The sequence below is a fragment of the Siphateles boraxobius genome, unplaced genomic scaffold (assembly GCF_051911475.1).
Source record: "Siphateles boraxobius isolate OS27281-9 unplaced genomic scaffold, OSU_SipBor_1 13, whole genome shotgun sequence".
NCBI lineage: Eukaryota > Metazoa > Chordata > Actinopteri > Cypriniformes > Leuciscidae > Siphateles > Siphateles boraxobius.
In genome coordinates this window covers 13,728,966-13,754,784 of record NW_027508733.1, presented here as the reverse complement: position 1 = coordinate 13,754,784, position 25,819 = coordinate 13,728,966, and the positions used below count along the sequence as shown (strand labels likewise).

Below are 25,819 nucleotides of genomic sequence, written 5' to 3'. Positions count from 1 at the left end.
ACAATGTATTTTGTTATAGTCTGTAATAAACCATGTTTTATGTAAAAACGACTACAAACTTAAAACAATTAATAAAAAAAATATGTTATTTATTGCTTATATAAATCTGTTAGTTTTAGTTTAGTTTATCCTACTGTATTTATATTCTTACATTTTTTTATATTTGGATTATTTTAATTCTGGCATTTATTCATGTTTTTCTACATGTCTTGTACAAATGTACATTTTGATAGATGAATATCAATGCATACAATGTGTAAAATTGTGAAAACAAATGTGATGATTTATTTTTGATTTTGTCAGATCTGCTCCTCCTACCACACACTGATTCCCCATCAGTGAAGCTCCTCCCACTGCCTCACCAATAAATGCTGAAGAAGAATTGAGGACAGTGAGAACATGAGTGATCCAGAGTCCTGCAGGATAAAAGATGAAGAAACTGAAGAGCAAAGAGGTTGGTATTTATTTTTGATTCTTTATTAATGATGCTGAAGATCATTAAGGTTATAAAACTTGCAGCAGTTCAGCAGATTTTGTAGTTGTAGTAAAAAATAAGAAAAGCTATAGGAGCTGTGAAATAAGTTAAAGTTAAACATAACGTACAGGGCACTTTCCATGAACTGGGTAGAAAATATCCTGAAACTCAGACATTTATATTGGTTGTCAATAGGGATGCACTGATCCAATATTCAGTTTCTATCAGCTCCAATACTGCAATTTTTGGACCGGACTGATCCAAATCCAATACTTTGCGTACTGTAAGACTGGAAAAACTTGAAGGACTTTAAGAGAGGGCCACTCTCTGAGAAAACAAAGGAAATTAACATTTGAACTCTCCCTCATTCACTACTGAGACGAAGGTCTTACCTCCCTCATCCTAATCTACATTTCTGTCCCCCATTCTTCATCCTGGCAGAGATCTCCCAAACTCACACAAGAATCTAAATGGTTTAATGTGAATGATTATGATCTAGTTTTATACATATTTGGTATTATTTGAAATGTCTCGGTACGACTGGTACAAATGTCTCATTCCCAAAGAAGTAAACCCAAAAGGTAATAAAGTTCTTAGGAAGTTTAGAAATATCTTCCACACCCTCCAATACTGGAGGGTGTGTCTTTGAGTTAACACCTTCGACCATTTGACTGAATGCTAATTTTCCACTGCTAGCAAATGGTGACTTACAGGTAAATTTCCACTGTGAATGATGTTTAGATTTGAAATGAGGTCTGGGTATATAATGAAACGCAGCGAGAGCTCAGGGCCTTTTTCTATTTCTGAGATCGGCCCGTGAGGCTGAGAGTTGCGAGTCTCTCTGCCTCACGCATTTCTTGTCGGGTAAACTTTTCCTCTTTGTTCTAGAACATTTGATGGTTTGCATTGATTATCTTTCAATTGATTATGGAATTGTAATAATACATTTACCTGACATAATAAATTGTTATATTTGATTATTCTAACAGACTTTGACTTTATTTTGATTGGAGTTAAAAGGAATAATCAAACATTAACGTATATTTAATGATGCACAGATATCATTGAAAAACCTTTTCATTTTATGGAGTCAGATGAAACGAGTTAATACATAAGATAAAATGTATTGCATTTAACCAAAAATACTTTGCCACGAGAAAAGACAGTAACACGCAAAGACCTTCACCGCTAATTCGAATACCGCCATTGGATCGAGTTAGACGGCCTTACAGTACTCATGGCTGTTACTGGTAAAAAAGCATATTAAAGCTCCTGAAACGTTTGTGTGCAGTGTGTTGTGTCACAGATTATTATTTACTCTTCAGAAACTCTTTCTCAGCCATCCTGTATTCAGCATTTAAACAGTATGTCACGTTGTTACGACAGTCAGCGCGGTAAAACTCACTCCAGCCAGAGTTATATATAAATGTCATAAATAGCTTAGATGTATTTAAATATAAATCGTAAAGGTTGTATCAGTAATTTCAGGCCCAAAAAACAGATCACATTCATCTAATCTTTCCTAACGATCCGCTAGCTGCCCGCCCCATAAGCATGCCGTCAAAAAACGTGTCTCTGTAGGCAGCCTAGGCTCTGAGATCCGCACACAAAAACAATTGGTTTCACCAACCACTCAAAACCAAAACAAATAGTGTTTCAACCATTCACCGACAGGGGGTGGTTGTTGTGAGGTTTTGCATGCTTATGGGGCGGGCAGCTAGCGGATCGTTAGGAAAGATTAGATGAATGTGATATACAAAAAGCTATTTTTAATTTATTTTTTTAACATTTAACCAGATTTCCTCAACACTTATGGTTATATAGATATTCTACAGTTATCAAGAAAAAAAACAGCAATGTTTTCGGAGCGGTATCAGCCGATAATAAGAAGTTGGTATATCAGATGGTTTATTAAAATATGGTATCGGTGAATCCCTAGTTGTCAACATCAGGAACTCAAACTAAATACTATCCAAGAGGTTTTATTTTACATCTGGTTCACAATTTATGCAACCATGTTACTGAACTTTTGTTGTTAAAATTGAAAGTTTTTTTACATTCACATGATTTTATTAATTTCTAGAAATAAACATAAAATATAAAAATTAAACAGTTTGTTTTAACTAAATACATTTTTCCTGAATGGGTAAGGAAATGCAAATTTAGGGTGTATTCACACCAGGAAAGTCCGATAGTTCACTTGCTTTGGTCCGAACCAAATACAAATTTTTTTTTTTTTTTTGGAATGGTTCGCTCTCACACTGCTCTTTTTGCAAGTGAACCAAAATTTGTAAACAAAACCACACGTGTGTCGTGCCGACGCGGTGTCATTGGTCGTTGTGTTAAATCTTACCCAGATACAATAGTGCTATTTTCTGATTGGCTAACAACACCAGAGGAGACGCGCTTGATTCCTGCCGGTTCCACAGTGAGAGCGGCGCGGCCAGAGTTTTGGGCGCTGCGGCATATTAAATTTATTACAAATAGTTTTTCAGCGTGAGAAATACAATGTGTGGCGGGAGAGCGTGACAAAAGACCGAAATGAGTGACTGTCACGCTCAATGCGTGGCACTTGAGAGCCCTGTGACTCATTCATTCCATTCCAATGATGCACACAGGACGCGCAGAAAGACGCGCAACAGTATCGTGTGGCCAGACAGCGCGCCGGAATGGAATGTAGTAGGCTACAACAGATCACTTTCCCATAACGCAACTCCGACTACGGAAGCCTGTTAACTCAAAGGCGCAGTGCTTTCTTGCAATTGGGTCGGTTCATGTTCACACCGTAAACGAACCGTACCAGAGTTCGTTTGGAACCGTACCGAGACCACCTCTTCAGCTGGGTCTCGGTTCGGTTGTTTGGTCTGCACCAGAGGTCGATTGCTGTATTCACACCTGCCCAAAAGGTCCGCACCAAGGGGGTAAACGAACTAGAGTTCGATTCAATCAAACCAAACAAGGCAGGTGTGAATAGACCCTTAGTGTAAATGTTTATAGTGAGGGGTGCACATACATAACTGGTGCACATGTGGTAAAAATAATCGATGCGCATCAGAAAACGTGGAGGGAAGCGCTTTTGAGTACCTTACTGGAGTAGGACTTTTCTCCATCTTTGGTAAGCAATCATGATGATAAGTGAAGGAATACAAATGTATTAAAAGGTTTAATTTAACTTCTAATACTATCATATATAAACTGAGAAAGTTCTGTAAATTGAATTTAGCATTCAGCTGTGGAGCACGAAAGTCCTGTCTTATTCTGTGTCTCTATATACAGCTGTCAGACGGGTTTTCTTTCTATTGTAAGTTAAAGGCCATGGTGCAGGTTAAACACCACTGTCGATTAATGGGTAGATAAAGCAGTCAAGATATGTATATAAAGTTAGAAATGTCTCCAAAATGGTGTTAAAGTCTAGTTATTGTAGTTTTTGGTTAGTAACGGTTATTTTTTACGCAACTCGGCGATGACTTCACACGAGGTAGACGCGGTGGAATGTAGCCTCAGCCGTTCTCAGCTAAGTTACTTGAACTAATTCTAGCAGACTGGCACTGACTACTATGGCGTCTAACTGGGATGAGGAAGAGGTGGCAAGACCCACAGTTAACATTTATGATGGCCCACAGCCATACAATTTCGAACCGTTTAGACGTGAGAGGGCGAATGAGGAAATACCGAGAGCCGATGGCCGTCAAAGACAAATAAAGGCATGGTCAGAGGAGAATGAATGGAGAGTTGGTGTAGTGTCCTGGTGAGTTGCTACCATTTAGAAATGCAGCAATGACCGCTGGAGCTAGTAGTCAATGAACAGCAGTGCATACAATTACATTTTTTTTTTACTGTCAGTGAATAGCATCGAGTGAAAGTCAACGTTTTCTTTTTATCCAGTGACAGTGATTATGTCGTTGGCTCAGAAAAAAGTAAGGTTACCCTAAACTTAGTCAGAAGATCTATAAATATAATGCAAGCTTGACAGTCCCACCTGTGAGTGTTTATTTTTAAACTTTTACCTCTTTCTCCGGTGAAAATGTTGTTTCACCGTAGCCGACGCCGAGTAGGCTGGTCATGTCTTCAGTGTGATTATTGTTGATAGTGCCAACTCGTGTTCCTTGCGATTGATTGTCATTGACACAGTCAGGCTTACCGGGAGAGGGAGTGAGTAGTAAGCGTCTGTGTCGCTGTGTTTGGCAGGTGTGTGTGTGGGCAGTGTCGTCCCATGGAAACTGTGGTGGAGAGCTTGTGTTGTAGGGAGGTGAGCGCGTTTTGGTCTCTGGTCGAGGATCTCACCCCGTGGCCAGCAAATGTAACGTGCCTAACGCAGCATCCTGGATTTGAGGCATGCTGCCTGAATCCGTTTGTGCTACAGATAGCATACTCGCACTTCAGGCAGGATCATGGCCCCCTTCAAGCCAGCACGCACGAGTATGTTCATGGTTTATGTTTACTTTACCAATCTTTTTACAGGGAGTCCTTTGAACAACAGCTATAGGTGACAAGACATGTGTTGCATGCACAAACATGCATAAGAGACAGGCTTCAAATGACGTTTCCAACCTACTTACAGAGTTTAAAACTTACAAATCTTTCCTACTTATCCCTAGGCAATACCGGTACACTGCGTACAGGCAGGCTATACACTGGGCTTATGGAGTTTTAGGGAGGAGTATAAGGAAGCCTCTACCCTCTTGTGTGGTTTCAACCATAAGGCAAAACTTCCAAAGTGGTGACCAGACCTATCAGGGCTTTCAATGGCCTCGTTTGAATGAGAATGAATAAAAATAATTCTGTAAATAAATATTAATAAATATTCTGTTGTGATCGCCCAATTGCCCTTAAAATGTTATAAAGTACACAGAACAATTTAAATAAGTAAAAACAGTTTATTGGAATTGCTTATAAGGGTTACTACATTTATTTTTATAGCACTTTTCATACATGGAATGCAACGCTTTAATTTCATTAGTACTCTGGCAGAAGCATTATGTATCAATTGTAGCTTCGCTAAAGAACTCTTCGAAAGGCCAGTGTACAGGGTTCGAAATTAGCACCCGCCAAGCGCCAAATGCGGGTAGATTTTCCGTTTGGCGAGTAAATCTCAAAAGGCTATACGCCACACTGGCGGGTGGATGTTCCAGACATCCAAAGTCTTGCGGAAGTTTCGGGAGTCTCCCGCATATTGATAGCGGCTGCCTGATGCTCGCAAATTAGTTCAAATCTCCAGGAATCTAGAGCGAGCGAGAAAGAAAGAGCGCGCTCATACTGTGCTCCAAACCGTGTAGCGCGCGCACTGCAGAGAGCGAGAGACCTTGTGTGTGTGTGTGCCTCAAGAAGCGTGTGTGAACCTTCTCCACACCCAAAATAGACCAGCACTAAATATATTATTTTAACTTAAAGAATTAACAAATTAAGATGACAAAAATAAAACACTGAATCAGTTTGAAGCTTTGAAAAAAACGCTTTTTTTCATCAGACTACGTTTTTTCGTCAAATAAAAATAGCAGGCCTACCTCAATCCACAGCTTGTCTAGTTTTTACTTAAAAAAGTAATATGTCTACATGATGTGGGGTGAGTCTGGATCTCCGATGGCACAGATGTCCCGGGAATACAGAGATAACGTCTCGCTAGAGTGGCCAATTTCGGAAAGCGCCTTTCATTTGCTTGTGGATGTTTGCTTCGCCAGTGATATTGTATTGTACTTGCACTAGGCCTACTGCTATTATAATACCACGTAGCATATTTTGCAAGTAACTTCGTCGCCCTTTCTGTCAAAATGGTCCCACACAGTAGCTACTTCTTTTCGCTTGCCTTGCTTCATTGTGCTTGCTCAGCGAAATATGTCTTTAGGCGCGTGTGGTTGCGCGTGTCGACGCACCCCATGATTTAACAAATACAGGGTATATATACTGTTTTTTTTTTACCATGCAGCAAACAATTAAAAAGCTAAATGTGTGTGTGTGTGTGTGTGTATATATATAATTTTAAAACATAATTTTATGTTTACTTTCGGTAAAGTATCTGATAGTTTTACAAAACCTTCAAATGTACTGTTATGAGCACTAGTTCCATGCTCACATCTTCCATGTCTTATATTTGTTGCTCTGATTTGACTTCTATGTACTCTTATTCATTCAACATAATACTTATCTCAATTAAATGTACTGAAATGAATGTATATGTGACACAAAAAGGCTGTTTATTATTTTGGCCGGTAAAAAATATGCTTGGCTGGTGGATTTTTTCATCTACCAGTCCCCGTGGCAGGTGAGCCAAAAAGTTAATTTCGGACCCTGCCAGTGTACATAGCATTGCAGTAATCAAGATGGGAGAAAATAAAAATATGTATGAGTTGCTTAGCATCATCCAAGGATAAAAAAGTATTTCTCAGATGCCTTCAAAAGTGTGGTCTTACCTGAGGGTCAACTGATGGTTCTCGTACTCTCACACTCACTTACACACACGCACGCACACACAGTCACAGTCACACACACACACACTCTTTCATGAATGCATATGCAGTGTTACATGCAAAAGCACATCAAGCTGACACACAGTGAGCCCAGACAACACCGCACACAGACGTTGACAAGGCACAGGTAAAATGATTGGTAAATTATTTTGAATTACATACAACAAATTTCATGCAAATAACAGACAGAGGAGCAGACATGCAGCATGCAGGACCCCGTGAATGGGGTACAGCGACAATTATTGCCACTTACAAAGACGAAAAAATTTAATGATTTAGTGCAAAGTAAAACCAAAGCAACAGCACACAAAGAGAAAACAAAACATGCAGAAATACAGGAAAACACCACCAAATGAGATGACAGGGTCAGAAGGAAATAAGATAACTAAATAAATACTTACTAAAATAAATTAAAATAAATTCTTACAACTAAATCATTGGAATTGTCTGTGGAATTTTTTTTTTTTAATAATTTGCATTTAGGTTCATGACGGCCTTCATCAATGATGTTGCATAACGAATGATGTTGCTTCAAAGAACACTGTGTCCCAGCGTCAGAAGTGGAGGAGGGCAAGGGCTGATCCCCAGTATAGACACTCTCCACATTCTCCTGCTGTGAGGCGTCTATCAACATCTTGCAAAAACAAATGTGAAAAAGGGTCAGCAAAATGCAAGGGTGTAGTGGTGAAATAAGAGGTGGGTAAACTATGAATACTTAGAAGTGATTCGCAAGCACATTGGGTGCACAAGCACATTACAGGAGCACATTAAATTAATCATTTATTTTCAACTTGGAAGTACTGAGAATTATTTACTTATCTTTGAAATTCCAAGACGATAAGTAAATATTCCCAGTCATTTCATAAGTCCATAAATAAAATGGGACGTGTGTGCTACAACTAACGTTAGTTTCCCAGTGGAAACAATAACCTATGGCACAGCCGTACCAAAATCAAAACAGTGCGAGTGGGTGAGAAAAATGCTAAGAGGGTAACTGTTAGGTGCTACACAAGAGAAAAAAGGTTGGGAACCACTGACTTAGATTGCAGTACTGTGGACCCAGATATGCGATAGTAAATGTTTTACTTGCGTTTAGCCTTCACTACAGCCCTGGCGACATGGTCACGGTAAAATATATGTGAAAGAGAACCGTAGCAGTCAAAAAACAAAACGCGAACACACTATTGCGAAAGCCGCTTGATCTGATCCAAACACTCATGATGATATGGACTTTTACCTCAGGGCAATTTTGTTATTATTCTAATTTTTATTCGTGAATCACGAAATATGCTCTTCTAGTGTCAGAGTGATCGTGCTTGTAAATTAGTGGAGGCTGTGTCAAAGGGAGCACGGTATACAAAATACACACAGAGCTAGCTAACACGCAGCTTGTAAACATTAACGTTAGCATGATGCTTACCGTGGCAATTTCTCGCTTGCGGCAGGCTGTGTCTCTCGACCTCGGGACAGGGCAAGCAGAGAGGTTTGCGTTCACAGACGGCACGGAGGTAGGAAGTAATTTAGCACTTCTCTCACTCTTTAAACCAAGTGAGACCATCTTGGCGTCCCCTGAGTTGTAATCCTCCTGTTTGAAATGCGCGCTGCATATTCTCGAGTAGGCGGTGACAGAGCTAGCTGAAAAATCTGCCCGCCTAATCTTCACAAACTGCACCCAGCTTCGGAAGATCGCTTTGTCCTTGGGGAAGGAATGGACCCTATGTCCAGTTTTGCTGTAGTTCTTGCACCCGCCACAAACACAGTAATAAACCATTTTGACTAACGTTATTTATGAGCTACTCTTTATCAATCTCTAAGCTATCTGTTATGCTATGCTATCTCTCACTATATATGCTATGCTTATATATCTATCTATCTATCTATCTATCTATCCATCTATCTTTACTTATAAATCTGTCACTGTCAGTCTTTCACTAGCTAGCTACTCCTCGTATCACTCTCCCTCAATGGTAAGGCGGGCCGCGGGCTTTCGTCTGTCGTCCAACAGTCAGCGAGTACCTCATGTGACGTCATGGAATGCATTGTGGGAGAAATAAGAATCATCGCTTAGCTGTAGCTAAATGCTAACATATCACCTACTTTTCCGTATTATATTTTAATTTTTGAGTACCCTACAACATCAAATACAATGGATAACTGTTTAAATGTTTATTACCAACTAGAAAATTGCCAAAAAATAAAAAAACCTATACCATGGCCTTTAAATGAAACATGTTAGTGAAACTCTTGGAGACTCTCGCGAGCTTTTGTCTTAGCAAGAGAGAGTCCTGTCATTCCTGTTCTGGAGTCTCAGGGTTTGAATAGGTTTTTCCCTCTCTCTTTTAATACAGGTTCCTAAACCTGTATACGAGTTTCTACCATCACAATGTAATCCCTCCCTCTTATAATGTATATATATTACAATGTTTGACTCAAGAAGTCAGACGATGTTGGAATGACTGAAGCAACGACAAGAACTTCTGCTTGGAAAACTTCCACCGTCTCCTGGTCTGAGCTTCTAACTTTTCTACAAAGAAAAAGATCACTACATAAGTGTGTTCATTAATTATTAATGGATCGTATAGTTGATCTTTGATCCATACGGAAAAGGCCCCACGGTTCGGCACACATGTGATTCGTGGATTAACTGCTAAGTTTTACCATCTTAGAGTGAAAATACCTGTTGCTAAAAGTATAATTTGGACGTGTTTTGTCCCACCAATTTGCAAATTTTTATCACAGAAGTGAAAATCAGGACTCGCGCTGTTATCTGTGCGCAGTTATAACTTTTGTATAGCGTCTGTCTACTTTCTGCTGTTACATCAGTTTACTTCCCCCTTCACATTTCTCTCTTTGATGTTTTTATTAAATGTAGGGGTGTCCCGATACCACTTTTTTTCAGAACGAGTCCGATACCGATACTTTAATTTTTGATACTCGCCGATACCGTAACTGATCCCAATTATTTAATCCAATTTTGATACTACAACAAAAACTACCAGCCTAATTAATGTGAATTTAAAACAAGCAGTCAGTAACGAAATAAGAACAAACAATCAAATGGCAAATAGGATAAATAAATACAAGAGAACAAAGAAATGAAATTAAATAAACAGTGTTTTTTGAGATTTTCAGGTAGATCTAACAGGTACAGAAATTTGTATAAAGTCATCAAATGTGAAAAAAGCATATTCATTGCTGTATAAATAATATATAGATAGATATTTTTGTAAAGTTGAAAACGGTAGCGTATTTACTCAAGAGCAGCGAGTATTTCTCTGTCCTTTGTTTGATTAACATTAAAACACAGAAGCAGGTTTATTAGACCGCTGCCCCTTTATGACCGAACGCACAGACCACATTTGAACACTGCTACATTCATTTGAGATATAACCAACTAACGACTTTGTGTACTATAGGATAGTCGCCAAGACGGGCGTTATTACATAATTTTGTGTGAATTTGTCCGCAAGACGTGAAAGACAATTTAACTCGGTATTCGCGCACAGAGACGCTGGTTTGCGGGGCGCGCGCTTTGGGTGTTTGCGTTCATGGAACTTCTTGACCTGCACGCGTCCTGTAAAAATGTAGGAAACCACGTGTTACACTTAAATAAGGTAACAGTTCATGTTTTACTTTACTTGCATACAATTTAGTTTTCATCCAAATAACGTGCTGAGTGAACGATCAGCAATCAAGAGCATTCAACAGAAGCTCTCTCTCTCTCTCTCTCTCTCTCTCTCTCTCTCTCTCTCTCTCTCTCTCTGGTGCATGCTGGGAGTTGTGGAGGTGCGGAGCGCGTGGTGAGAGTGTTGTCGAGAGTGATTGTGGTGTTCTTTGGTGTTTCCTTTTTCTTCTTTATGTGTTTACTTAGTTTTCCCTTCGCTGTGATTTTAATAATATCAGTATAGAAAGAAAGTCTTTTTCGTGTGTGCGCGGATTGTAGTCGCCGGGATGGCGACTGCTCACGCGCAGGGAAAACCACCCTTGTCACTCCGAAATGGCTGCAGGTGTGTTCCTGAGGCAGGAGTGACAGTGGAGGATTTACTCCTAGTTATCGGTCAGAAGCATGGTTTTGAAAACATAGTCTTGGCGTCACGGATGAATAAAGCGGTAGTCGTGTTTTTGAAAACTGAATTACTCGTCAATGAACTGACTGTAAGCGGAATATGGGTGAAAGAAACGTTTGTTCCGGTAACCCCGCTGTCGGCTCCAGCAACTAAAGTAATAGTTTCCAATGCCCCTCCTTTCATATCTAATGAAGCTATCGTGAAAGAGTTACTGAGATTTGGTAAGATAGCAAGTCCTGTAATAGCGGTCCCACTCGGATGTAAAGACGCAGCACTAAAGCACGTTTTGTCCTTCAGACGACATGTCTATATGTTTCTCAGCTCGCCGGAGAGGACCTTGGAAGCTTCTTTCCGTGTTACTCACGGAGAGAATTCTTTCATGGTTTATGCGAGTACAGTGAGTATGAAGTGTTTTGAATGTGGTGATTTGGGACATAAGCGGCTAATGTGTCCACATAGAGATGAACAGCGTCCTTCTACATCTCGTGGTGAAGGAAATTATGTAGTTAGTCAAGTACTGGTAATCAACACAGAAAAGGAGAGAATCGAGGAGCAGGATAAAGAAGTTACAGAGGGAGTAGACGAGCAACAGGAGGAGGTGAGCGGCCTAGAGAAACCTGGATGTGGTTATTCACCAGATAAAGAGGTGAGTGATGATGATGATGAAGTTGATCAGAGTGATGCTGATGATGATATTGTACAGAAATGTGTTTCTGAGGAAAATATGGATGATGAGACTGAAGATTTATCACAGTACACTGAGGATGGAAAGAGAAATGATGAGATTAAGGAGGGTGTAGAAGATTTATATCCCCTTGAGCAGATTAATTCTTTTCTGGATAAGACAAAAGGAAAGGCAGGTGTTGAAATAACAGATTATTTCCCTGATGTTGACAAGTTTATTGCTTCAGTAATGTGGGCAAGGAAAAAAAGTAGCTATGATGAACTTTCACAACAGAAAAGATTTCGTCTTAAAAAGTACTTAACGGTTGCTAGATCAGGAAAAAGGATGGGAAAAGCGAAGGGAAAATCTAAATAATTACAATGGCTGAAAGTTTCTCTCTCTATCTGATCTGTTTTCCCCTTTTTTCTATTTTTCTTATGGAGATCTTAAGGGTTGGTTCTCTTAATATTAATGGGATGAGGGATGGGAGAAAGAACGAGGTTTTATCAGAAATCATTAATATGAAAGACTTGAGTGTTACGTTTTTGCAAGAAACTCATAGTAGTTGTAGTAATGAAGTTAATTGGGGTTTGTGGTGGAAAGGAGAGTATTTTCTCAGTCATGGGACCAATCTAAGTGCTGGTGTGGCTATTCTTTTTTCTCCTACTGTAAATGTTAAAGTCCTATCAAAAAATGAAGTAGAGCAAGGAAGGCTTTTAACCGTTAAAGCTGAAATTAGAAATTTTAAATTCTTGTTTGTAAATATTTATGCTCCTAATGTTGGAGTAGAAAGGAATTTACTTTTCAAGAAGTTTGAACAAGTGCTTAATGAAGAGGATGAAGATGTGTTTATTGTTGTGGGGGGGGACTGGAATTGCACTCTTGATTTTACTCTTGACAGAAATGGGGAAGAATCTCATGCATCGTCAGCTTCCTCTTTAGCTGGGGCTATAAAAAGTCTGAATCTCTTGGATGTATGGAGAGAACACAATCCTTTTGTAAAACTATATACATGGGTGAAGGTCTGTAACGATAGGATTTCTGCTGCTCGTTTGGATCGGTTTTATATATCTTGCAACTTGAAAAATAGAGTTATTAGTACAGAAATTATTCCTAATACACTTTCTAAAAGCACACAGAAGAGCTGTTACTGGCACTTTAACATTAAACTTTTAAAAGATAGAGAGTTTTGTGAAACTTTTAAGTTTTTTTGGGAAGCATGGCAATCAGAAAAGAATACTTTTGAAAATATAATACAGTGGTGGGAAGTTGGTAAAGTGCACATAAGAGATTTTTCTCAGAAATTTTCTGCTTATTCTTCTGTGGGTTTAAAAAATACTTTAAAGTGTCTTGAAAAAGAGATTGTTGATATTGAAATGGAAATGACTGCTAATGATGATGTCAATTTAAAAGAATGTTGGACTGAAAAGAAAAATCACTTAAGTTTAATTCTGGATGAACGGGTTAAAGGAGCTCTCATTAGAAGTCGTTATTTAACCCTGAAGGACATGGATGCTCCCACTACTTTCTTTTTTAATTTAGAGCATAAAGTGGGTCAGCAGAAATTGATGCTTTCTTTGAAGGACAATATTGGACATGTGACCTCAGATCCACAGAAAATGAGAAAGATTGCTGTTGAGTTTTACTCCAACTTGTACGCTGCTGAATCATCTAATGAACATTGCAGAAGAGAGCTGCTAAAAGACTTACCGGTGTTGTCTGAGGATAATAAAGAGCATTTAGAGACTGATATATCCTTTGAGGAGATTTCTCTGGCAGTAAAGGGTCTCTCCTCAGACAAGAGCCCTGGCTTGGATGGACTACCGGCCGAGTTTTATAAATCTTTTTGGACAATAATTGGAGATGACTATTTTGAAGTACTTCAGAAATGTTTTAGTGAAGGTGTTCTTCCAACAAGCTGTCAACGAGCTGTTCTATCATTGCTCCCGAAAAAAGGAGATTTAACACTTTTAAAGAATTGGAGACCTGTGGCAATTTTGTGAACAGAATATAAGATTTTGTCTAAGGTTCTTGCAAATAGATTAAATAAGGTGTTGTATGAAGTGGTACACAAGGATCAGTCGTATTGTGTTAAAAACAGATCAATCATGGATAATCTTCATTTAATCAGGGATGTTGTTGACTATGCTTATTGTAAAGATGTTAATATGGGCCTGCTGTCTTTGGACCAGGAAAAGGCCTTTGACAGGGTTGATCATGGTTTTCTGTTTGACACCCTTAATGCTTTTGGTTTTGGGGAAAAATTTATTTCAAGGATCAAACTTTTATATGCTGAAGCGACATGCATGATCAAAATGGGTGGTGGTTTGAGTGTCCCAATTAATGTTAAAAGAGGAATCAGACAAGGTTGTCCAATTTCGGGCCAATTATACAGTATTGTAATTGAACCTTTGTTAGGTAAAATGAGAAGAGAGTTAAAGGGGATAAAGGTCAATACCTTAAATTGTGCTGTTAAACTCTCTGCCTATGCTGATGATGTCACAGTTATTATCAGAGATCAAAGTGACATTCAGGTGCTTAAACAGGCTTTAGAGTTTTATGGAAAAGCCTCGTCAGCAGTAGTTAACTGGGGAAAGAGTGATGCTTTATGGTGTGGTAGTGTTTCTAAAGGTCCAAATCTTCCTGGTGGATTACAGTGGAGAAGTGCAGGGATTAAATACTTAGGAGTGTTTTTGGGGACAGAAGAGTTTAAAAAGAAAAATTGGGAGGGCCTCTTGGAGAAAGTGTGTGCAAAGTTGTCTCGATGGAAATGGTTGCTACCCCAGTTGTCATATAGGGGGAGGGTCCTAATATGCAACAATTTGATTGCTTCTTCACTTTGGCATAGAATGACAATACTTGAACCTCCAGAGGATCTAGTACAAGGAATACAAAAGCGATTAGTGGATTTTTTCTGGTCGGGACAGCACTGGCTGAAGGCGGCGGTACTGTATCTACCCACACAAGAAGGAGGCCAGGGATTGGTGGATATCAGAGCGAGACTCAGGACTTTCAGATTGAAGACGGCACAAAGACTGCTATATGGAGTAGATGTGAGCTGGGCTGAAGTAGCCTGTGCCCTCCTAAGAAGAGCTGGAAACATGGGGCTGGATCGCCATTTGTTCTTGATGGACTTTGACAAACTGAATTTAAGTGGGCTGAGTGTCTTTTATAGATCAATCTTAAAGTCATGGACACTTTTTAAGTTTTCACGGAGTACAGACGGCACAAAAAAATTATGGCTGAAGGAGGAACCACTTTTTTTCAATTCTGAATTGGAATCAGATGTTTTTAAATCAGACACTTTCAGAAAAGCCATGTGGGCTGCAAATATGACAACGACTGGACACTTAAAAGATAAAAAAAGTTGGATAAGCCCCGAAAAATTTGCATTAAAACTCGGAATAAAATCAGTCAGGATGGCAGGAAAAATGTTGACCCGGATTTTAGAGTCTCTGCCTCAGGATTATCGACAGGCAATGGAGACTTCTGATGAAGAGGCTGAGAACTGTGACTTTCCAGATTTGTTTTTTTCAGCAAGGACTGGTACATGGCAAGAAAAGGAGGGCTGCCTATTGTCTTTTAAGATGCCTTATATGGCCGCTTTTGGAGAGGCTGATAAGAAAGTCATTTACACTATGTGTGTGAAAGTGTGGCATCTTAACACACTGCAGAGTGTCAGTGAGTCCAAGTGGACGGAGGTTCTGGGGCCAGGTGAATCCCCTAAAGGACGCTGGAGGTCCCTGTATAAGCTACCCATTGAGAAACGGTCTGGAGACCTTCAGTGGAGAGTAGTGCACGGGATAATAGCTACAAACAGACACAGAGCACACCTTGATCCAGAGGTAGGGGTAGGTTGTCCATTTTGTAGTGAGGAAGAGACTGTTTTTCATTTGTTTTTAAAGTGTGAAAGACTTCAATCCTTATTTGGTATCTTAGAAGAGTGGGTTCAAAAGTTAGGGGAAGTTTTTACTCCAGTACTTTTTATTTATGGACCAAAGTATATTAAAAGTAGGAGGGAAGAACACGTTTTATTAAATTTTCTTTTTGGTCAGGCAAAATTGGCGATATGGCTATCAAGAAAACATCGCTTGAACGATGCTGGGTCAACTGATGTTGTGTCTGTTTTAAAAGGGTTATTAAAATCTCGTATTAAAATTGAGTTTACATATTATAAATTGGTCAATGATATGGAGATGTTTAAAGGAAAATGGGCTGTAAATCATTGTATTTGTGATATTGATGTTGATGAGTGTTTACTGTTTAATCTTTAAAAAAAAAAAAAATACTCAATGAATGTAAAGATGTAACGTAAGATGGTGTATATGATTATTTAAGAAGGCTCTTATGTATTTATTGAAAGATTAAAGAAGATCTAAAAGTCAAAAGTCTCTCTCTCTCTCTCTCTCTCTCTCTCTCTCTCTCTCTCTCTCTCTCTCTCTCTCTCTCTCTCTCTCTCTCTCTCTCTCTCTCTCTCTCTCTCTCTCTCTCTCTCGTTCGTGTCAGTTAACATCAATAATAATCTACGTGCCTCGTTTTCTTTTCTTTGCCATTGACATCCGAAAGGGATGTGCTCGCAAAATATACGCAGTATCGGTGTGTGGTATCGGCAAATTTTTATGAGTACGAGTATATGAGGACAGTATCGGCTCGATGCCAGTATCTGTATCGGGCCATCCCTAATTAAATGATTTACAGAACCTTTTTCTTTCATTTTAGACTTGCAGGAGGAGAATGAGGAGAGCGAAGAACTGAGTGAAGCGGAGGAGAAACATGTCAAAAAAGGAAATAAATATTTGAGTCACTCACGGAAAAGAAGATCAAACAAATCTTTCACCTGCTCTCTGTGTGGAAATAGTTTCTCACACAAACGTTTTAAACTTCACATGAGAATCCACACTGGAGAGAAACCTTTCACATGTGATCAGTGTGGGAAGAGTTTCACACAAAAAGTAACCCTTAATAATCACATTAAAATCCACACTGGAGAGAAGCCATACAAGTGTGATCAGTGTGGGAAGAGTTACTCACAAGCAGGCGCTTTCAAAACACATCTGCGTTCTCATTCAGGAGAAAGACCATATAACTGTGATCAGTGTGGTAAAACCTTTCTTAGGACAGAAGGCCTGAAGTGTCACCTGAGAGTTCATACAAAGGAGAAGCCTTACATGTGTTCTTTGTGTGGAAAGAGTTTTAGTCATCTGAGTCATTTAAATGTACACCAGAAAATACACATTGGTGTGAAGAATTATACGTGCTTTGATTGTGGAAAGACCTTTATTACAAATGTTGAACTGAAACTGCACCAGAGAATTCACACTGGAGAAAAACCTTATAAGTGTTCACACTGTGACAAGAGATTCACTCAGTTAACATCTCTGAAAAAACATGAGCGGATCCATACTGGAGAAAAACCTTATAAGTGTTCACACTGTAACAAGAGATTCACTCAGTTATCAACTCTGAAAACACATGATAGGATCCACACTGGAGAAAAACCTTATAAGTGTTCACACTGTAACAAGAGATTCATTCAGTTATCATCTCTGAAATCACATGAGCGGAATCACACTGGAGAGAAGCCGTATCACTGCTCTCCATGTGGGAAGAGTTTCACTCATTCAGCTTCTCTACTCTATCATACAAAAAACAAATGTCTGAAATCATGATAAAATGTTTGAATTCATCTTCAGATCCAGCTCTTTCAAATGCAATGGTGGGTCCTCATCAAACGTGACTCAATAACATGTTGAGCAATAACATTACATATAAATCATGACCAAATCAAACCAAAATACTACACTTGGGGCCTATTATTAGGCTAATACTAAATGACATAACAAATTTAATTACATAAATGTTAGTATGTTAACATTTAGCATTTAAATGAATATTCACACGTCATCATTCATCCTTATAACTCACCCTCATTATTCGTATGACTCCTAGAAGGTACTGTAGCAGGCACGATTTTAAAGGTCCAGTTTGTAACGCTTTAGTTCATTATTCAAATCTGTGTTGCCCGTTCACAAACGTGTCCTTTTTCATGAATATTTACCACCACCATCAATTCCCAGTATTCCTGTAGGAAAAATTGTACATTTACACATGCATAAACGGTGGAAGATGCTCCATATTCAGGTGTCATCATGAAATACGTTAGCCAGTAAGGGGCATACAGGATATACTGCCTACTGCTCCGCATTTCCCATCCAAACCGGTTATAAAACCAAAGAATCGAAATTAACAAAACAAACTGCAGGCAGAGTTGGAGCACAGCTCACGTCTGACTCAGAAAGAACCAACGAGCGTGTTCAACTGCAGTTAAAGCTTTCTGAAAACTTTCTATGTATTGTGACATTAATGGCAGTAAATGAATAAAACATTTATAAACCAACATATCTTTGTTTCTGTTATTCATGAATGAAACTGTTAACAAAGGTCTTGAGATGAACAGAAATAGCCATTTACACAATATCATTGTCAATGTATTAGTAACATTTGTTTTCCAGTTGTGATTTTTTTTTTTTTCCCCATTTGGCTTAATTGATTTAGTGATTCAAACGAAAGACATTTTCATTAATGCAATGATGAGCTTAGGTATTTCAGGTATCTTAGAGAAAATTAACCTTACGGATAGTCAAAAGTCAGCTTTTCAGTAAAGTCTTAATGAAAAAGTCCCGAATGAGCAAACTGTAAAGATCGCAGTCATCTGACGAGTAAGACGCAGATATATGTACAAGACTATTATTAAATAACATTAAAACTTGAAAATGGCTATTTTTGTATTGTTTTTGTTTTTATGCAATTTCCCAAATTTTGATAAAAAAAGTGGATGAAAAAAGCAATCTAATGACAACATGAGGAAGAACTGTACAGAACATACAGACCTGTAAAATATATATGGTAATTTTAAGTTTTCTTAGGAGAGGTTATCTCGTATTGCCTAAGTTGCTTATGCTACGGGTAAAGTCATCTTTTCTCCAGATATGAAGCCAAAAAATTATCCTTATTCTGTGTGTGTATGGAGCTCCTAAATATTCTCATGACTTACTCCAGGAACCACTGCTATATGGAGTGATTTTAGTAAGTGATTAAAATAAAATAATTCTTTACCAAGAATGATGAATAATAAGTGAATATTATTCATACTTTGAATTGTGAATTGAAAGTCTTTCTTTGACTTATAAGAAATTGTAGTCTGCTCCGATCCAACTTTATCCATCCGATCCATCAATTATATTAGATCAGTTGTTTCTAAAGTAAAAATTATTTCACAACGATTGTGTTTTATAGTGTAGTAGATTAGTAAATCTAACACTGTGGCTCTGAAATTTAAAACAAGAACCCGAAGCAGTGTGGTTTTGCCCGACGTACTGTGGCAGTGTTTTGAATTTGATAAATATTGTTTAAGCCCGGAGTACTGTGGATAAGTAAACTGTTTTAAGAAAATAATATAAAACCCGACGTAGTGTGGTTTTGTCCGACGTACTGTGACAAGTGTTAATTTTTTTTTTTAACTGTTTTGTGTAGTGAAATTTAAGGTCCAGACTGTGGCCATGGTTAAGTTAAGCCTCAGGTAGTGTGGCTATTTTGTTCATTTGCGTCCAAAGTACTGGAGCTGTGAATAATTAGACTAACGGATATCTTAAAGGAACTATAACGTGTAGTTATTTGTAATTTGTTTGTAATTTCTACACAAATTTACCTGGCTAGTGAAACGATATGGAAAGAAGAAAAGTCAAGATGCAGAATGAGATCGCACTTCTTAGAACTAACAATAGTATGCTTAAATCATCTGTGGAAACATTGTCCAACAATTTGGAGGAAGCGAAGGCGGCTTGTCAGTTTATGATAAAGAATGGCACAACTGAGAAAAACTGTAGTGAGACATTATTAGGTGTCACATTGTGTAACCCAGTTCCAGAAATGCCAGATTTGCAGGAAGACAGAGCTGAGGGTTGGGAAAAAGATTCTCAGTCATTCAGTAGCCAATACTCTGACTGTAGAGTCAGTTTTCCCATGGCACCAGTCCATACTACTACGACTATATGTGCTAGTGAAGGAAGAGAAGAATCAATGACCTCTACCATAGTCCGAGGAATCGGATTTAATCCAACTGAACTAGAAACTGTGATCAAGAATATTGGTAAATTTGATCCTGCCAAACAAGATCCACTAGATTTTCTGAAAAACTTGGAGGAATATGCTGAAGTGTACAATTTAACAGAAGGTGATGTGTGCGTTTTGTTAAGAATGTGCTTGCCTGACACTTTATCTGGAGCCTTAACTCAGGAAGTAAAGGACAGAAAGGCTAATAAGTCAGAGGAAAAAGGCACTGCTTGAAGTCTTAGGTGTGATGTCAGTTAATTGGGATAAAATATCTGAGATGCACATGAGGAAAGGGGAGCATCCAGCAGAATTTTCAGAACGATTATTGGAGATGTTTAAAACTTTCAGTGGCAATCCTGATATTACTAAGAATGATGTCAGTTTCAAGTCTGACTTGATTAACAAATGTGACCCACTCACCCGGTCTGCTGTGACAATGCTTGTGACACCACTCTCTGAATACAATGACATTATTGGTAAAATGACACAGTGTTACAACAATAATGCTAATGCAAATAGTCAAATGAAAACGGTCAAATCTAGACATCCAGTTGCTGACTTTGGCGGGAGAGAATGTTCTACTACATTGTCTAATGGTTTCCATCATAGACCAAGGAGATTTGCAAGAATAAATTCAGAAGGTGTTATTCTTTGCTATTGTAGTGTTACAAATTTATTAAATGTTTTAGGTTCCAATACAATATTATATACACTGAGAAAGTTTAGTAGACTGAATTTAGCATTTAAGTATAAATGATGATATCAGAATTATCAGTAAGAGATTCATTGCCAGTCCTGATCTTTCTATTGTAAGTCAAGCAATTCAGGTGTCGGACATTAGCTTTTGTCTGTATGCACTTGCGGGCCATTAAGATGGGTGATACAGTCGGGCAGATTACTGAAACTCTCACCTTTTGTTCTAATGGCTCTCGAGCCACTGTCCAAGTCGGTGAAGAGTCTGGCTGATTGGATTAGGATATTTACAAGACAGTAAAAGAAATGTCTTTTCAGCTCTCCATAACATGTACATTTCGTCTCGGAGTGATGACGTGTCCACCGGCGCGTTCTCACTCAGTCAAAGACGTCTTCTGAGGTGAGTTACTCACAGCTTTGTATATATAATAATAATAAAAATAAAACAACTCACAGCTTTGTATATTAACAAAATCATGACAAAACGTTTGTATAAGCAACGTTTTTGCTGTCCTTTCTGTCTTGTTTTCATTTGATTTGCGCTATATTTTTGCCTTTTTCTGGCGTCTGCCTACTGGAATAACGTTACACATTTAGCGTAACTTAGCTGGCAATTTGACGGTTTCTTTTTGCGATTTTTTGTGTTTTGTTTGTTTGTGTGTATGAGTGTTTCAATGTTACTCTAAGTTGTACGTTTGATGCATTATTAAATATTTTCTCGTTTAGGTTGTGAGAAATAGTGCAGTTGTATCGTCTTTTTCAGAATACTGACTCATATAATCTGATTATTAATATAAATTGATTATCTCTTTATTTAATGTCAACAGCGTATGTTTTCTCATCATTTGTTAGATCTCTCGTAAATTGTATTTAATCATAAATAATAATCTGTTCCTTAAAGTAATAATTTCATTGTGTAAGTTAACGGACTGAAGTGAATTCTTTTGAGATCTTAAAGATAAACCTCTCTTAACTTCATTAATTTTGTTATAGTATGTGGGATGGAAAACATGTTTAAAACATTTAACAAATAAATAATAACCAGCTAACAAAATACGGGTAGTTGAAAAGTTGAGTCAAATATAAAACAATTTAATTTATTTACATTTTGATAGATTGTTAGTGGATAGTTAAACATAACACATAAATGCTTAATGTGTAATTGTATAACTGATTTATTTTTTATTTTTGCAGATCTGATTATCCCATTATACAGCAACTAGCTTTCAGCGAAGTTCCTCCCACAGGAATTCACCAATAGGCCGTGGAATGCTGGAATATTTTCATCAACTTACAAGTGAAGAAATAGTTTAGAGAACATGAATGATCCAGAACCCTGCAGAATAAAACATGAAGATACTGAAAAACTAATAGGTTGGTGTTTATTCTTGATTCTTTATAAATGATGCTGAAGAACATTTAGGGTGACCAGATGAGATTGGCTGAAATTTGGGATGGAGGGGTTGCTTTGGTGGGCTAGGCCTACTATGATATAAGACTATACATAGCCTATAATAAAAGATAATGAATTTTAAACCTGAACCAAAACATATTTTTATTCAAAGATCAACAGTCTGTCATTCTGCCACAAAAAACAACAACATTAAAATCATGAACTCAAATGTCATTGTGAAAAAAATAAATAAATACAATGACTGTTGTAACAGTGCGTAAATCAGACCTCTCAGGCTATAGCCTAACGCTAATAAGCCTTATGCCAAAAGTATTATTACGACTAAATTGTCGGTCATTAAGAAAACTAAATAATTGTTATAACTCTTTACGACTGGCTGCCTGCACATTCATATCCTTGCGGCTGTTTCAAGTTGCGCTCGCTTATAAATGCATATTAATTTGTGCCTACGGTATCTTTGTAGAACATCAAAAAAAGAAGAAAAAAAAAGATGCTGCAGCCAATGAGCAGCCGGCGGGGGCTGGCTGCAGGACGAGTCAACTTCCACGGACAGTTTTAATGTTTTATCAGACAATAACTACTCAAGATTTCGCTTTAGAATAATTTTCGGGACAATTAGGGCCGGATTCAGGATAACAGCTTAGATTTCGGAACATCTGGTCACCCTAAAAACATTAAAGGATTAGTTCACTTTCAATGGCAACCAACTATTCCAATGTTCAAAGAAGGTTCAAATGTCAGTCTCAATGCAGCTTCAAAGTCTCTACTCGATCCAAGACGAGAAATAAGGGTCTTATCTAGCGAAACGATTGGTCATTTTCACACTTAAACAAAAAATGTATATACTTTTTAACCACAAATGCCCGTGTTATACCATCTCTGAGATGCGCCACGCATTGCATCATCACATTGGAAAGGTTACGAAAAAAAGAAAACAAAGATGCTCAGAGATTATTATTTATTGTATTTTTTTGTGAAAATGAACGATCGTTTTGCTAGATGAGACCCTTATTTCTCGTCTTGGATCGTTTAGAAACTGAAGAAAGACATAGACATCTTGCATGGCATGGGGGTGAGTAAATTATCAGGAATTTTTTATTTGAAAGTTAACTAATCCTTTAAGGTTATAAAACTTGTAGCAGTTCATCAGATTTAATGGTTGTTGTTAGAACAGTCATTAGAAGTGTGAAGGTTCTCATGCGCTCATGTGAAATATAAAATGGTCTTGGAAAATCTTGTTGTTGTCCTGGAAAATGACCAATTAACGTTAGTTGCAGAAAGTGCTATGTTTAGGGATGCTGAGTTTTTAAATGTTAGAGAAGTATTTTGAATGGTGATGTTTACTCTTGAAACATAGTACATACCTGCAAAGTAAATAGTTGTACGGCGTCTGGGAGCATCATCCCACAGGAGAAAATGTTTGTGTTTTTACGAAGCATTCTGGTGCACTCTAATAAAGGGAAAAGATAAAATTAGCTTCAAGTAAAAATAAAGACAAATATTTATTGATACTAGGCCTGGGCATTTACATAAATTTCTCAATTGGATTCGATTTTGATTCATAAGCTTGCGATCCAATTTTGATTCAATATTGATTAACATGGCAAAATTCCTCAATGACAAATCTAATGCAGTAAATTATACAGGGAACCACAGTTGGGACATCCTTATATTCTAGGTTAAAATTGATTCGTAATTTATAAATTACATAAGGAAGTTTTTATAATAATGTTGTAATACATTTTTAATTATATAATTATGATTCTCAGTCACATGCTGAGATAGTCTCCAGGATTATTGTGACCCTAAAAAAGACAAGTGATTTGGGAATGGATAGATATCAGATTAAGAAATAACTTAAATATATCAGATTTTGTTTTGTTGGTAAAGGTAGTTATTGGTTTCTTTCTGATAAAATATCAGGGTTAAATTCATGTTCTTTCCCTTCTCATTTCTCCAGTTCTTTATGATTTACTGAAAATTAAACCTTGTTTCCTTTTAGATCTGATGGATGACAAGGAGAGTGAAGAACTTAGAGAAGCAAAGGAGAAACATCATGTCAACGCTGGTGAAAAATCAAGTCGCTCACAGACTGAAAGTAGTTTATTTAGAAAATCTTTCACCTGCCCTCAGTGTGGGAAAAGTTTCACAGAAAATGTAATCCTGAAGAGACACATGATAATCCACACTGGAGAGAAGCGACACGCATGTGATCAGTGTGGGAAGAGTTTCACAAAAAAAAGAGGCCTTAATATACACATGAAAATACACACCGGAAAGAATCTGCACACATGTGATCAGTGTGGGAAAAGTTTCTTAATAAAAAGAGGCCTTAATGTACACATGAAAATCCATACTGGAGAGAATCTGCACACGTGTGATCAGTGCGGGAAGAGTTTTACGTATCTAGATAGCCTGAAGAGTCACATGAGAATCCACACTGGAGAGAAGCCATACACATGTGATCAGTGCGGGAATAGATTTGCACATGTAAGCAGTTTTAAATCACATGTGCTTTCTCATTCTGGAGAAAGGCCATATAGCTGTGATCAATGTGGTAAATCATATTTTTCAGCATCATCCCTGAAGAGCCACCTGAACGTTCATTCAAAGGAAAAGCCTCACGTGTGTTCTTTGTGTGGGAAGAGTTTTAGTCTGCTGAGAGCTTTGAAATTACACCAGAAAAGACACAGTGGTGTGAAGAATCACATGTGCTTTGATTGTGGAAAGACCTTTATTACATATCATGAAGTGAAACAGCATCAGAGGATCCACACTGGAGAAAAACCTTACAAGTGTTCACATTGTGACAAGAGATTCAGTCAGTCAAGCATCCTGAAAACACATCTGAGGGTCCACACCAGAGAGAAAGCTTACAAGTGTTCTCACTGCGACAAGAGATTCAAATGGTCAGAAGCCATGAAAAAACATGAGAGGATCCACACTGGAGAAACACCTTATAAGTGTTCACACTGTGACAAGAGTTTCATTCAGTCAGGAAACCTGAAATCACACATGAGGATCCACACTGAAGAAAAACCTTACAAGTGTTCACATTGTGACAAGAGATTCAAATGGTCAGAAGCCATGAAAAAACATGAGAGGATCCACACTGGAGAAAAACCATTCAAGTGTTCACACTGTGACAAGAGTTTCATTCAGTCAGGAAACCTGAAGGCACACGAGAGGAATCACACTGGAGAACAACCTTACAAGTGTTCACTCTGTGGCAAGTGTTTCAATCAGTCAGCACATCTGAAATCACACAAGAGGATCCAAACTGGAGAAAAACCTTACAAGTGTTCACACTGTGACAAGTGTTTCATTCAGTCAGCACATCTGAAAAAACATGAGAGGATCCACACTGGAGAAAAAACTTTACAAGTGTTCACACTGTGACAACAGTTTCAGTCAGTCAGTAAACCTGAAAAGACATGAGAGAGTGATCCACACTGGAGAGAAGCCGGATCACTGCCCTCCTCCACGAGGGAAGAGTTTCACTCATTTATCTTCTTTACAACAAGCGACAGGACAAGGAAACATCATCTGAAGTTGTTATAGTAAACAGAGTTCTTCTTCAAGACCAGCGGTTTCAAGTGTGATTTCAAATCAACTCAAAAGCTCTCTAGATTCAGTGGCTGCCGAAGATCTTCAGATCTTTACTCAACTCCACTTCATCTCAGAGGCAAATATTGTACTTTTTTTACTTTAAGTTTAACTGACTTTACCTAAGGAAATTAGATTTTGTATAAATGGTTTTTCAGATTTTTCTGAAATTGTTTTTTTCAGATATTGTATAAAAAAATTAATAGAAACACTAAAAATATATCTTATAGATCAAGGATAGGTAAAGAGTCATAGGTTGGTAAAAATATAAACAATTAAAATCATTAAAAAATTTAAATCATTAGTCATTAACTCAGGGACCGC

General features: G+C 37.9%; 1 pseudogene across 1 annotated transcript in view; it reads left to right on the top strand.

Annotated features, from left to right (window-relative positions):
- Positions 1–25,630, top strand: part of LOC143735498 (uncharacterized) — a 27,976-nt pseudogene extending 2,346 nt beyond the window's left edge. The window contains exons 2-4 of the transcript XR_013203187.1: positions 304–454; positions 16,390–17,310; positions 24,567–25,630. The product of XR_013203187.1 is annotated as an uncharacterized LOC143735498 (transcript). The remainder of the gene's footprint in view (positions 1–303; positions 455–16,389; positions 17,311–24,566) is intronic.
- Positions 25,631–25,819: the final 189 nt, after the last annotated feature.